A 12,710-nucleotide genomic window follows, 5' to 3' on the forward strand; every position below is an offset into this window, starting at 1 on the left:
AATCTCAGCAAACACCTCTGTCACACTGAGGGCAGAATGAGCATTAAAAAAACTAACATACCCTATTTCCTCAATTCTAAGCTACACCTCTTTTTTGATTTTCACATGTCTGAAATCGGGGTGCGTCTTAGAATCGATGTATTAAAAAAAATGTTTTTAAGTGTCTATAGTACTAACCCCCTCTTTTCACTTACCATGTTTCTGGAGAGGTCCCATGTCAGCAGAGGACCAAGCGGGCGGCGGTGGCAGGAGGGGTCCCACGTCTGCAGATGGTTGAAGATGGACAGCGAGCGTCAGTGCGGCGGCGGCAGCAGGACAGGTCCCAAGTCTGTAGGCGAATGAAGATAAGAAGACAGCGGGCATGCGGTGGCGGAGGCGGCAGGAGTTCATAATAGCAGAAGAGCTGTGTAGTTGCAGAGCGGCACAGGGGAACGGCTGGGAAGGAGCACACTGTAACCCCGGAAGTTGACCAGTGTCTGACTTCTGCTTACAGTGTGCACCACCCTGTGCCGCTCTGCTCCTGCTCAGCTCTCCTGCTATTATGATCTCCTGCCGCCACCGCCACCCGCTGTCTTCTTATCTTCATTCACCTGCAGACTTGGGACCTGTTCTCCCGCCGCACTCCCACCCGCTGTCCATCTTCAACCATCTGCAGACGTGGGATCTCTCCTGCCGACGCCTGCTTCATCCTCCGCTGACATGGGACCTCTCCTGCCACCGCCACCCGCTTCATCCTCCGCTGACATGGGACCTCTCTTGCCGCCGCCGCCCGCTTCATCCTCCGCTGACATGGGACCTCTCCTGCCGCCGCCGCCCGCTTCATCCTCCTCTGACATGGGACCTCTCCTGCCGCCGCCCGCTTCATCCTCCGCTGACACGGGACCTCTCCTTAAACATGGAAAGTGAAAAGTAATTTTCCTCGATTGTAAGGGCCAAATCGATGGTGCGTCTTACAGTCGAGGAAATACAGTATAAAGAAACACAGAACAGTGCAAAGTATAATAAAGATAACGTGCACCAAATAAAGGGGGGGAGGTGAGAATAAAATTACCCAAATGTGGGGGATATGGAGCACAGCGTCCAAGTCTGACGCCTACTGGGGGGCAAACTCTGACACCATCCCAGTGAACTCAGCGTGGGTGTAATCTGCCCGGTAACAGGAGAGCTCCAGCGCCCGGAACATCCCCACGATTTTCATTGGATCTTCCCTTCCAAACACTGCTATCTGGTTTTATAAATAACCAGTTTTTCCACAAGCAGGTTGACAAAAATTTCCTTAGCTTATTGCCCTGGGGCAACAAAAAAAAAATAGATGTTTGGGGTGGGGGGGGGGGGGGTAAAATGTAATGAGATCTGCAGGAGAAGGCCCCTCAAGTTGGATAAGAGGAGTCTGGTAAACATAAAATAAATATAAGAAACAAAAAATATTCCGGTGCTTAGAAAAAAGTGCAATTGGCAGATAGTAACATCTGACCATATAGAATGTCCAGTTTAAATGACCCGGGAGAGAATAGGCTTAGATGGAGCACAGCTCCGGACATCCTGCAGTAGAAATCCAGGAAAAAACATACCAGGCCACTCCAAAATAATGCAAATAAAGGGGTATTTAATGCTAGCTATACAGACAGGGGAAAAAAGGGGACACGATGAACGCACCTACGCGTTTCGTACAAGAGTACTTTATCAAGGTAACAAGGGAATGAAATTACTGCCTATACATACCTACCTGAATTGCTTCTAATCCAATGGGTTGCGACCTCTCTTGCCAGCGGCTGCTGAGAGTCACGGCATCGTGACGCACACTCTCAAAGGTAGGGCAAGTCAGGTAAAGCATAGGGGCTGCCACGAGATAGGGATGACGTCATCAGCGTGCGACGCGGGATAGAGTCGCGCTGACGTCACGTCAATTCCTATAGGCCGGACAGGTCATGTGTTAAAACATTTTTTCACAACATATAACTTTATTAACAAAAACATGCTACAATGTTAAAATCTCCAAGAATACTTGGTAATGATATTGTATACTCTTAAGACAAGAACAAACAGCTATCTGGATTATTAAATCACAGTCTCCCAGTATTAATGTATTATATATGGGCAAATGAAGTATTAATAATATATGCTTAATTGAAAGCAAAACGATACCATCATAAATACTTAAAGTACAATGCATTGATATACAATCAATAACAATACAGTAACAAATTCTGGGACAGTAAAAAAATGCCATGTAATTCATAGAAGACTAAATTGATGTATATACTTTGATTCAATCAATTCATAAATTCCTATATATACATAAACAGAGCAATATGTCTCTTTAATAGTAATATACAAGATTAAGTAATTAAAAAACATCAAAAAGATGAAGAGTCAGTTATTGAAGACCTCCAATTCAAAACTGTGGATTTGATATGAACACTCATGTAAAGTACATCAAGTACAGACAAAGAAAAGAGACCGGAGGAGTTAAAAGACACAGTTTGTGGTTTCCTTCATTGCTGGAGCTTCCCTAGGTGATGTGTTTGATACATTGAAGTGGGACTAATGTATGGGGTCTGGTGGGTCTTAGGACTTGTCCCAAACAACCCTTCACAGTCCCCATGAAACAACATCCCTAATAGGGGTTATTTATCATTCAGCTCCCTTACACCTGTCTCCATCCGGACAAGAAGCTTTTTTTATCATTGTTGTGGACTGATATATACTCTGAGCACTGGTTAACTTAGGGGGTCATACACCTCTATCTTTCTCCAGGTGTATCTTTGTTATAATGCGGAGGAAAAAGAGACAGGTTTTAGATATGTTTTGAATGTGAGAGGAGAATGTGAGAGACGAGTCGAGTGTGACCCCTAGGCAGCGTGCTTGGGCTACTGGGTGAATGATGGTACTTCCAACAGTAATGTGGAAGGAGGTGGTAGGGCCAGGTTTGGGAGGAAGTATGAGGAGCTCTGTTTTTGCCATGTGAAGTTTAAGTTGGCAGATGGCCATCCAGGATGATATACTGTAGCAGAGAGACATTAAGAAACTTTGGTCTGTACAGCAGGTGTAAGTTTAGGGGTTGAAAGGTAAATGTGTGTGTCGTCGGCATAGAGGTGATATTTAAACCCAAGAGATGTGATTAGGTCACCAATAGAAAGTGTGTACAGATAAAAGAGAAGAGGTCCCACTACAGACCCGGGGGGTACCCCCACAGAGAGATCGATAGAGGAGGAGGACATGTTGGCAGAAGAGACACTGAAAGTATGATTGAAGAGGTAAGGGGAGATCTAGGATAAAGCTTTGTTCCCGAATACCAAGAGTATGGACAATGTGAAGGAGAAGAGGGTTGTCCACGGTGTCAAATGCTGCAGAGAGATCGAGTAATATGAGCAGAGTGTAATGACCTCTGTCTTTGGCAGCATGGAGGTTATTAGTTATTTTAGTGAGGGCTGTTTCAGTGGAGTGAGCAGTGCGGAAGCCAGATTTTAGAGGGTCTAGGAGAGAATGGGTGTTGAGAAAGTGGATCAAGTGAGTGAATACAATACGTTCAAGGAGTTTAGAGGCAAAAGGCAGGAGGGAGAAAGGTCGATAGTTAGAAAGACAGGTAGGGTCAAGCTTGCTGTTTTTGAGTAATGGTATAACTGTTGCATGTTAGAAAGAGGAAGGAAAGGTACCAGAGAAGAGGGAGGAGTTAAAAATGTGTCAGAGCGTAGGGGTTACAGTAGGAACAAGAGATCTTAGGGTTTTATATAAGCACGTTTATGTGCAGTAAGAAGGATATTTTATTTCTCTCGGACATGTGACACGTCCACTTACATTTTAAAGCTGCCATTCAAGCAATATCCTACATGTGTTTTTCTTAAATAAATCAGTTCTGTGCTCTGAGAAAATACTTGTAGCATTAAAAAAAAAAATAACACTTGAATGCATTCTAATGTAACAAGCATTTCTGTTTCTATAGAAAACATTTACAAAGTCACACCCCCTTCCTCTTCTCTTGAGCCCTGCCCTCTCTCTAGCAGTCAACATTTGTATCTAGTGCCTGCCTGGTCACATGATCTTCCTCACAGAACTTTGCATCCTGGGTACCCTTGTGCAGCCGTAAAAGTGAATTAAATAACCCCCGATTCGACTATCGATTACAGGAGAACGGATCGATCGGCAGCTTAGCTAATCACCTGTCAGTGTACAGATTGTATTGATGCACATATTGATCTGCAGTTTAGCTAATCATGTGCCAGTGTGCAGATTGTATTGATGCACATATTGATCTGCAGCTTAGCTAATCACCTGTCAGTGTGCAGATTGTATTGATGCACATATTGATCTGCACCTTAGCTAATCACGTGCCAGTGTGCAGATTGTATTGATGCACATATTGATCTGCAGCTTAGCTAATCACGTGTCAGTGTGCAGATTGTATTGATGCACATATTGATCTGCAGTTTAGCTAATCACCTGTCAGTGTGCAGATTGTATTGATGCACATATTGATCTGCAGCTTAGCTAATCACGTGCCAGTGTGCAGATTGTATTGATGCACATATTGATCTGCAGCTTAGCTAATCACCTGCCAGTGTGCAGATTGTATTGATGCACATATTGATCTGCAGCTTAGCTAATCACCTGTCAGTGTGCAGATTGTATTGATGCACATATTGATCTGCAGCTTAGCTAATCACGTGCCAGTGTGCAGATTGTATTGATGCACATATTGATCTGCAGTTTAGCTAATCACCTGTCAGTGTGCAGATTGTATTGATGCACATATTGATCTGCAGCTTAGCTAATCACGTGTGAGTGTGCAGATTGTATTGATGCACATATTGATCTGCAGTTTAGCTAATCACCTGTCAGTGTGCAGATTGTATTGATGCACATATTGATCTGCAGCTTAGCTAATCACATGTCAGTGTGCAGATTGTAGTAATGCACGTATTGATCTGCAACTTAGCTAATCACCTGTCAGTGTGCAGATTGTATTGATGCACGTATTGATCTGCAGCTTAGTTAATCATCTGTCATTGTGCGGACTGTAATGGAAAAAAAAGAATTGAAAAAACCCGGCAGCTTGACCTGTAGCTTTAAGCAGGGCCCATTGTCTAAGTGCTTATTTAATAATACTACTGGCATGTGAAACTGCTGTATACAGACTTTCAGGAGCCATGTACAGCTATTTACAGCGTAAGATCTGCAGCGAGAGTTCCTGCAAATGGTTCTGTGCCCCTTCCCCGTGTCACGCTCCTCCCGCACAGACAGGGGGTATTGCTGGGGCAGTAGTGGCGTTTTGCCCCTCCCTGGACCAGTGAAGATGGCAGCAACAATAATCTGTCTGGCTGCGTCTGTACTAGAGATGGGAAAATGGGTCAAAATACGAGACGCAAACTATTTTCTGTTATTTGTAACAAAATTCAGTTTGCAGACGGTTTGGACAGTTAGAAATTCAGGTGAATGCCCGTGACACCCCCATAGCTTTCCCTGTGCGACTGCTGTGACATTTAATACACCCAGAAGCTCCAGCTCCTGAGGTCTGAGCGCTGAGGGACGGAGACACACTTATTATAGTATAATCCCAAGTGCTAAATATATCCCCTGAAACCTGCCTTCAAACAACTTGTGGAGAGACACCTACCGTATGCTCAAAAAAGAGCACACCTGAGATACCTGGGAGATATGCTAATAGGAGTCTTTACAATATACTTTGCATATCCTATGAGCATATATCCCAGGTGTTTTAGGGGTCTCTCTCTATCCCTATCTCTCTCTTCCCTTCTCTCTCTCCCCCCTCTCTAACCACTTCTCTCTCTCCCTCGCTCTTTCCCTATCTCTCTTTAACTCTCTCCCTCCCTCTCTCTGCCCCACCCCTCTCTCTCTCTCCCCTTATTTAATTTTTGCACCCTCCTGCTACTCTGCTTTTGCACCCCCCAGCCCCTCCAATCAGGGCCCCCAACGGGGAGGGACAGGTGTCCTGGTGGCTGGGGGGGAGGGGCGGTTAGCAGGTGCTGCAAGTCGGGCCAGACCCGGCTGCCGGTCCTCTCGCGGCTGGGCCCTGGATCCCCTTCAGCAGCAGGCCTTTGTCCCTGTGTCACACACCGAGCTTCCGACGGGCCTCCCTGACGTCAGCACGCCAGATGTAAGCGTGGCCCAGCTTTTGGCACGCGCGTGCTGACGTTGGAAGCTCGGCATGGGACAGAGGGATAGTGGCTTGCAGCTGAGGGAGAGCCATTGGCCGGCCGTGAGAGGACCAGCTGCTGGTCCTGGCCAGGGGTTGGGCCCAACTTGCAGCGCTGACCGCCAGGCCCCCACAGCAACTGTAAAAAAAGGGGAATAAACCCCCAAATCCTGAAGCTGCAACTGAGGCAAATAGTCTTTTACTCCATAGAACACCGAGAATAAGCAGCGTGGCGTGTACAACATGAATATACCCGCTGAAATAATCCAAGTGTGACTGGACCTGCTCAGCAACTGGACCTGGCCTGACCACCCACACGGTAAGTCTGTTTTTTTTAATGTCTTGTGGGGGGGGGAAGCTGTCTTTTTAATATGTATTGGGGGTGGGGTCTTTTTTTATATGTATTGGGGTGTGGTATTTTTTATATATATATTTGGGATGGTGGTCTTTTTATATGTATTGGGGTGTGGGGTCTTTTTTATATGTATTGGGGGTCTTTTTTATATATATTGGGGTGGGTTATTTTTACATATGTATTGGGGGGTGGGGGTCTTTTTATATGTATTGGAGTGTGGGGGTCTTTTTTTATATGTATTGGGGGTCTTTTTTATATGTATTGGGGTGGGGTCTTTCTTATATATGTATTGGAGTGTGGGGGTCTTTACTATGCATTGGGAGTTGTGATGTGTATTTTTTAATCTGCATTGGGGGTTGGGCTCTGTATTTTTTTAATGTATCGGGGGTGGGAGTTTTTTTTTTAATATGTATTGGAGGGTGAGGGTGTATTCTTTGATATGTTTTAGGGGTGACAGTGTTTCCTGGCTGTGTCGGCCTGTAATAGCAGGTCCCCTGCATATTGTATGAGCCGGTCTGGCTGTGATAACGCTGGCGCTATGTCTGCTAAACAGCGGTGTAACTAAGTTGGGCTGGAATGAAATCTCTGGGGAGGAGCACACACGGTGTGTGGCTTATACTGAAACGTACAAGGAAACTTGTATTGTCCCTCAGGATGTGCGGGAATCGAGAAGAACATATTACAGATATGTAAACCAGTAAAACACTTGGCTGTCGGTGACACCGGAGATCCGGAAAGCTCCCAACAATGGGCGATAGAGCGTGAAACGTTTCCCAGCGAAGGATAAATAATCCTGAGAACCATGAGCCATTGTGCTCTTTAACTGGCCAATGAGGGAATTACAGCCCAGAGACGCCCACAGAGACTTCTTGTTGACAAGTTATTGATGGTGCGGCTGGCGCTGAAAATATGTGATGTCTTTGCTGTTTAGGTTCCTGAACTGTTATTTCCGTATTGGAAACCCTGGCGCTGTGCGATTCTATCTGCGCCCGTACCATGTTATATTTCCATAGGATGTGACATAATTGGGCGTCCTTTGCCTTCAGATAAGATATTATTACATCAACCGCGTCGCCATCTTTCCGATATTAATTTCCTTGAAGTAAAAGCTGCTTGTTATTCCCCAGCTTTTCTGTGTCACTTCTTGCCTTTTACCACAAGGTGGCGCACTGTGACCATACATCTTCATCCCGTGGCTAGAAGGGATTGGGCTGGGTCTGTATAACCTCCTGCAGAATGTTACACCTCCCTGCAATCCTTTGTACTAAATCCTTATCACAAGGCGGTCACTCTGCCCAAGTGATGTGCTACCTGGAGTGACCAGCACACTAAGTATTAAACCCTAGCTGCCCTGTAATAACCAGAGTAATACTCACTGCCTATCCCCTGTCGGGTATCTTTTGCATCTCCCACATCTGCTCACTGGGTATCTCTAAAGAATTCCGCTGATCCATGCCTGGTTTTAGTTCCAGGTCTGGTTTCTCTTCATAATGCCCTCACGTGGCTGGTTGTGTCCATCTTGGTTCCTGGCAGCCTCCTATTTAAGGCTGCACTTCCTACAGGAAGTTGCAGGGCAAAGGTTCCTGTTACTGTTGCAGTCCCAACGTTGTTACTCTGTGCCCCCTGTCCTTTTGACTCTGGACCCTGCATTTCTGCCGCTTGCCTTGTTCCTCTGTTTGCAACCCAACTATGTTTACTCTTACAGGCCCCTGTCCCCTGGTCTGGTCGGGGAATATATATTTAAAACCAGAGACAGAACATAAAACACAGACAAAGCTCATACTGACAGATTTATTATAAATCATTCTTCCTGTTATTACAGGTTATTAAGAATTTATATTAGCGTTAAGGACCCCTGAAATGTGGTCTGCCGTGCCGTTGGCTCAGGGGCTTACAACAATTTTGGCCAAAAATGTCAAACTAAAAGACCATTTTACTTAATAGATATTTGTACATACAGTATATATTTAGGCACTGTACCGTGTATGAGTTTCACTGGATGTGCTAAAACTGAGCTTTGTCTGTGTTTTATGTTCTGTCTCTGGTTTTAAATATATATTGCCGTGCTCACTAGCACTCCTCTGCGACACTCATATGCTTATATATATGCTGTGGTTATCCTGGGGGTTCAATAGGAGCTTGTTAGGTGTCCAGTATGTTTCGGGGAATATATACCCTACCTTATAGCTGCAGGTCCGTTTGCTGATCTGAGACGAGCGCCGTTATAGCATCGTATGAGTCTTCCACTTTCTCCGTTCCCCTGGGGGCTTTCAGCGCCTCGTCTCATATTGGTGATCCAGGAAGGAATCTCACCCACAAAGCTCTGACTCGCCCTGAGTACTTCAATACTCCTGTTCTTCTATACCCCTGTTTTTCAAAACTGCTGTTCTTCAGTACTGCTGTATATCAAATCACCTGCTCTGTTCTTCAGTACGCCTGCACTTCAGTTCTCCTGCTCTTCCATACTCCTCCTCTTCAGTACTCCTGTTCTGCTCTTCAGTACTCATGTTCTTCTGTACTCCTCTCCTGTTCTTCAGTACTCCTCTCCTGTTCTTCAGTACTCCTCTCCTGTTCTTCGGTACTCCTCTCCTGTTCTTCAGAACACCTGCACTTCATTACTCCGTGCTTTCATTATTCCTGTTCTTCAGTACTCCTGTTCTTCAGTACTCCTGTTCTTCAGTACTCCTGATCTGATTCTTAAAAAAAAGATGGGGTTCCCCTCATCCCCCCTAGAGTCACCAATGAAGGAAGTCGGGCATCTTCTGTAATAATACGAGGATACTTTATTACCGCTGGTTATACAGAATACAGCGCACACGTACAATACAAATACAGATGTTTAATGCAGAACCTGTTACATCCTCTCATTTATCCCTCCCCTTCCTGGCGACTCGTCTCATTTTTCTCGTTCTATTAGAGGTTCTGCCGACAACTTTCTCTTTTATCTGATTCTGAAAGTCAATCGTTTTTAACCCTTTTTTGATTATATATCTATATTTATTGATGCAAAATTGGAATATATTTTTATAAGTTGATAAACTTTACAAAATAGAGACAAAGGTATCCAACCAATATGCGCTCATGCACTGAATTATGATAAGATTATACATTTAAAACTCAAGTTTTGATTCTGTTTTTATTACAATTAGGGGAGAGAGAAAAGGTGTAATAAGATCCTTTGAATGAGCACATTTTAGCCTGGGGGTTGGGGATCACCAGCACACAACTGGTATCGGAGAATCACTTAGATGTTGCTCTTTGTAAGTTATTTCATTGTTAATGAATGAATTCGTCCTTATAGGAATATCAATCAGACACTCTTGCAAAATGTGATCCTCCCTGCTGCACAGTGTTACTTTACCTCTGGGATATGGTTTGCTGTGAGTGCCAGACAGTATGTATAAGCAGCACAGTCAGTGTGTGAGTCAGCAGCACAGATACGTCTCTTAGGCAGCAATTCACAGGCAGTGGTCAGCACCAGGGGGCCTGTTCTCGTAGCTCCGAAGTGTGACAATCCGCTATTAAAGAGCCGTTTCCGCTGGGATTGGCGCGCTTTGCTACGCTGTACGCCCTTCTCACAGGCCCAGTATGGGTGTAAAGACTTTTTTAGAAGCGGTTTCACTCCGGTTCTGCCAAGCTGATGAGTTTGTCAAAAATGCCTAAACTCACATTAGTTGACAAACTGCAATTCTCGGAGCGACCACATGAGGCCGCTACAACCTATCCAATAAACCTGTTCTTACACTTCCGTATTGGAAACCCTGGCGCTGTGCGGTTCTATCTGCGCCCATACCATGTTATATTTCCATAGGATGTGGGATAATTGGGCGTCCTTTGCCTTTAGATAAGATATTATTACATCAACCGCGTCGCCATCTTTCCGATATTAATTTCGCTTGTAGTAAAAGCTGCTTGTTATTCCCCAGCTTTTCTGTGTCACTTCTTGCCTTTTACCACAAGGTGGCGCACTGTGACCATACATCCTCATCCCGTGGCTAGAAGGGATTGGGCTGGGTCTGTATAACCTCCTGCAGAATGTTACACCTCCCTGCAATCCTTTGTACTAAATCCTTATCGCGAGGCGGTCACTCTGCCTAAGTGATGTGCTACCTGCTCAGACCCACAGAACAGATTATTTTAATATGTATTATTTTAATAGATATTAAAGAATGTATTGTATTTTGGGTCCAGGGTAAAAGCCCGAGAAGGCTACTGTTGCGATCACGCTTAATCTAAAGCTTAACCGCAATTGTTCGGGGCTTTTTTTTTAGCCGCCGAACTTGGTCGGGCGCCAGCCGCATCTCACGGCCGCGCGCTTGCCGTTTCTTCGTTCAGCGCTAATGGCGCTGAACAATGGAAGCGCCTGCGGCGCCGAAATGAAAAAAAAAAAGCCTGCGTCTGCACGCGGTTTAAAAATACCCACGGTAGCGGCCGCTTTAGCTTAAAGCTGATCGCCACTGTAGCACCCATATGGTATGTTAATGCTCAGAGGGGAGACAAGTGGTCTACAATAAACCCCCTGATCAAAGGCTTCCCCACCCTGCTTGTGTATGCTAGCACAAAGGAAAGCAGGACGTGGGTACTTGGGATGTGTTGTGTTTCACATCTTGGGACATAGGTTTTCCTGGCCCAAGCAGACTTTCAGACGCCAGTCTTGTGGGAGGGGGGCTAGGGGAATAAGCCCCTGATTAAAATAATATCCACCCAGTGGGCAGGTATTACTTTGCCTCTCAAGTGAGGTGGCAAGGAGGGATTGGGTGCAGATAATTGTCCTCCAATGACTTGCACTCAATGCCAGGGTATAGGAGTGAAACTCCATATAAACGAGTGTAAGCTCTATGCCCAGTGTCTTTCGTGCTTTTTCGTGATGTCTTCGATTTTACCAACTACTTGATGCCTGATTGCTGAATGAATTGCCAATCCTGTAACCAGATTGCTTCATTGTCCAACCCTTAAGTAAGTGTCCATATTTTATCTGTTATTTGTATTATCTTGTGTGTTCTCCTTCTTTAAGGAATAAACTAAATTTATTATATCTAAGTCATGTTCAATTCAACCTAGATATTTTTGTGTATATTTTACCCTGTCACAAGTTAACGTGACAAGCGGGTTACCGGTATTCTGGTCACCGGGAAAAGAACTCGATCCTACTTACCTTGAGGGACCCCCATTTTGTCTTGGGAACAAAAGTGCCCAAAACATCCACTATTATTCCTAGCCTTATTGTCCTAGAATGGTTCCGTCACCCCCCAGAACCACTAGAGTGCCGACCCAAAGAGCCACGCTCTTATAACTGTGATACCTCTCACTCAATCCTGGGAACACTGACCCACACTACACTCTGGGAATCCTAGCCTGACTTTTCTAGGAGGGTTATTACCACCCCAGAACTACAAGGGGGACAACCCTAAGAGTCACACTCTTATACCTGTGATCTCTTACACCTGGGATACCGCCCACCCGATCCTGGGGTCACTGACCCCAACTAAACCCTGGGAATCCTAGCCTAATTTTGGTTTGGGGGAAGTTACCACACAGAACCACTAGGGGCCCACCCCAAGAGCCATGCTCTTGTACCTGAGATAGCACCCACCCAATCCTGGTGATAATAGACTCTCGCTGGGAGTCACAATCTTACTCTGATAGCTGGGTTGGTTCTGGGGACAAGGGGACCTCTGTGAATACAGAGGGTCCCACGGATTCCAAAACTCACACAACACAGTTATACTATCCCTATGCACACACCACAATGATCCTAACTCTACCTCTATTAACCTGGTTGTCTCTGGGGGCACGGGGATCGCCACTAAACCCAGAGAGTACCGGAGCTCACAGAGAGCACACTGCAAGTTACTGAATCACAAGGCACACACAGTAACAACCCCAGCCTGATCACACTAGGGGGTAGTGTCGGAGTAAATATCACAATATATAGTAGGTCACAAGTTACACAAAATTATGTGAGCTAACACTCAGTGACGACAATAGAGCAATCAAACAAGAGTTTAATCTAGAGGGTACAGTACACAAATATATAACACACAGTCAGCATCAGTAAATAAAAGGGAGAGGGTAGTAGAAATAAAAACGTTTCTTCTTTGAAACTTACAAGCTGATCAGTTCCACCTGAGTGTGCAGGAATAACGTCCTTGGGATGGTGCGAGGGCAGAGGGACAACTGCACAGACCAATGTCTTCCAAA

General features: G+C 45.2%; 1 long non-coding RNA gene across 2 annotated transcripts in view; it reads left to right on the forward strand.

Moving 5' to 3' along the window:
* Positions 1 to 12,710, forward strand: part of LOC142463628 (uncharacterized) — a 125,810-nt gene that overhangs the window by 48,765 nt on the left and 64,335 nt on the right. For both annotated transcript variants that reach the window (XR_012787471.1, XR_012787470.1), the window contains exon 2: positions 6,365 to 6,473. This is a non-coding gene — a long non-coding RNA (uncharacterized LOC142463628). The remainder of the gene's footprint in view (positions 1 to 6,364; positions 6,474 to 12,710) is intronic.

The sequence above is a fragment of the Ascaphus truei genome, chromosome 11 (assembly GCF_040206685.1).
Source record: "Ascaphus truei isolate aAscTru1 chromosome 11, aAscTru1.hap1, whole genome shotgun sequence".
Taxonomy (NCBI): Eukaryota; Metazoa; Chordata; class Amphibia; order Anura; family Ascaphidae; genus Ascaphus; species Ascaphus truei.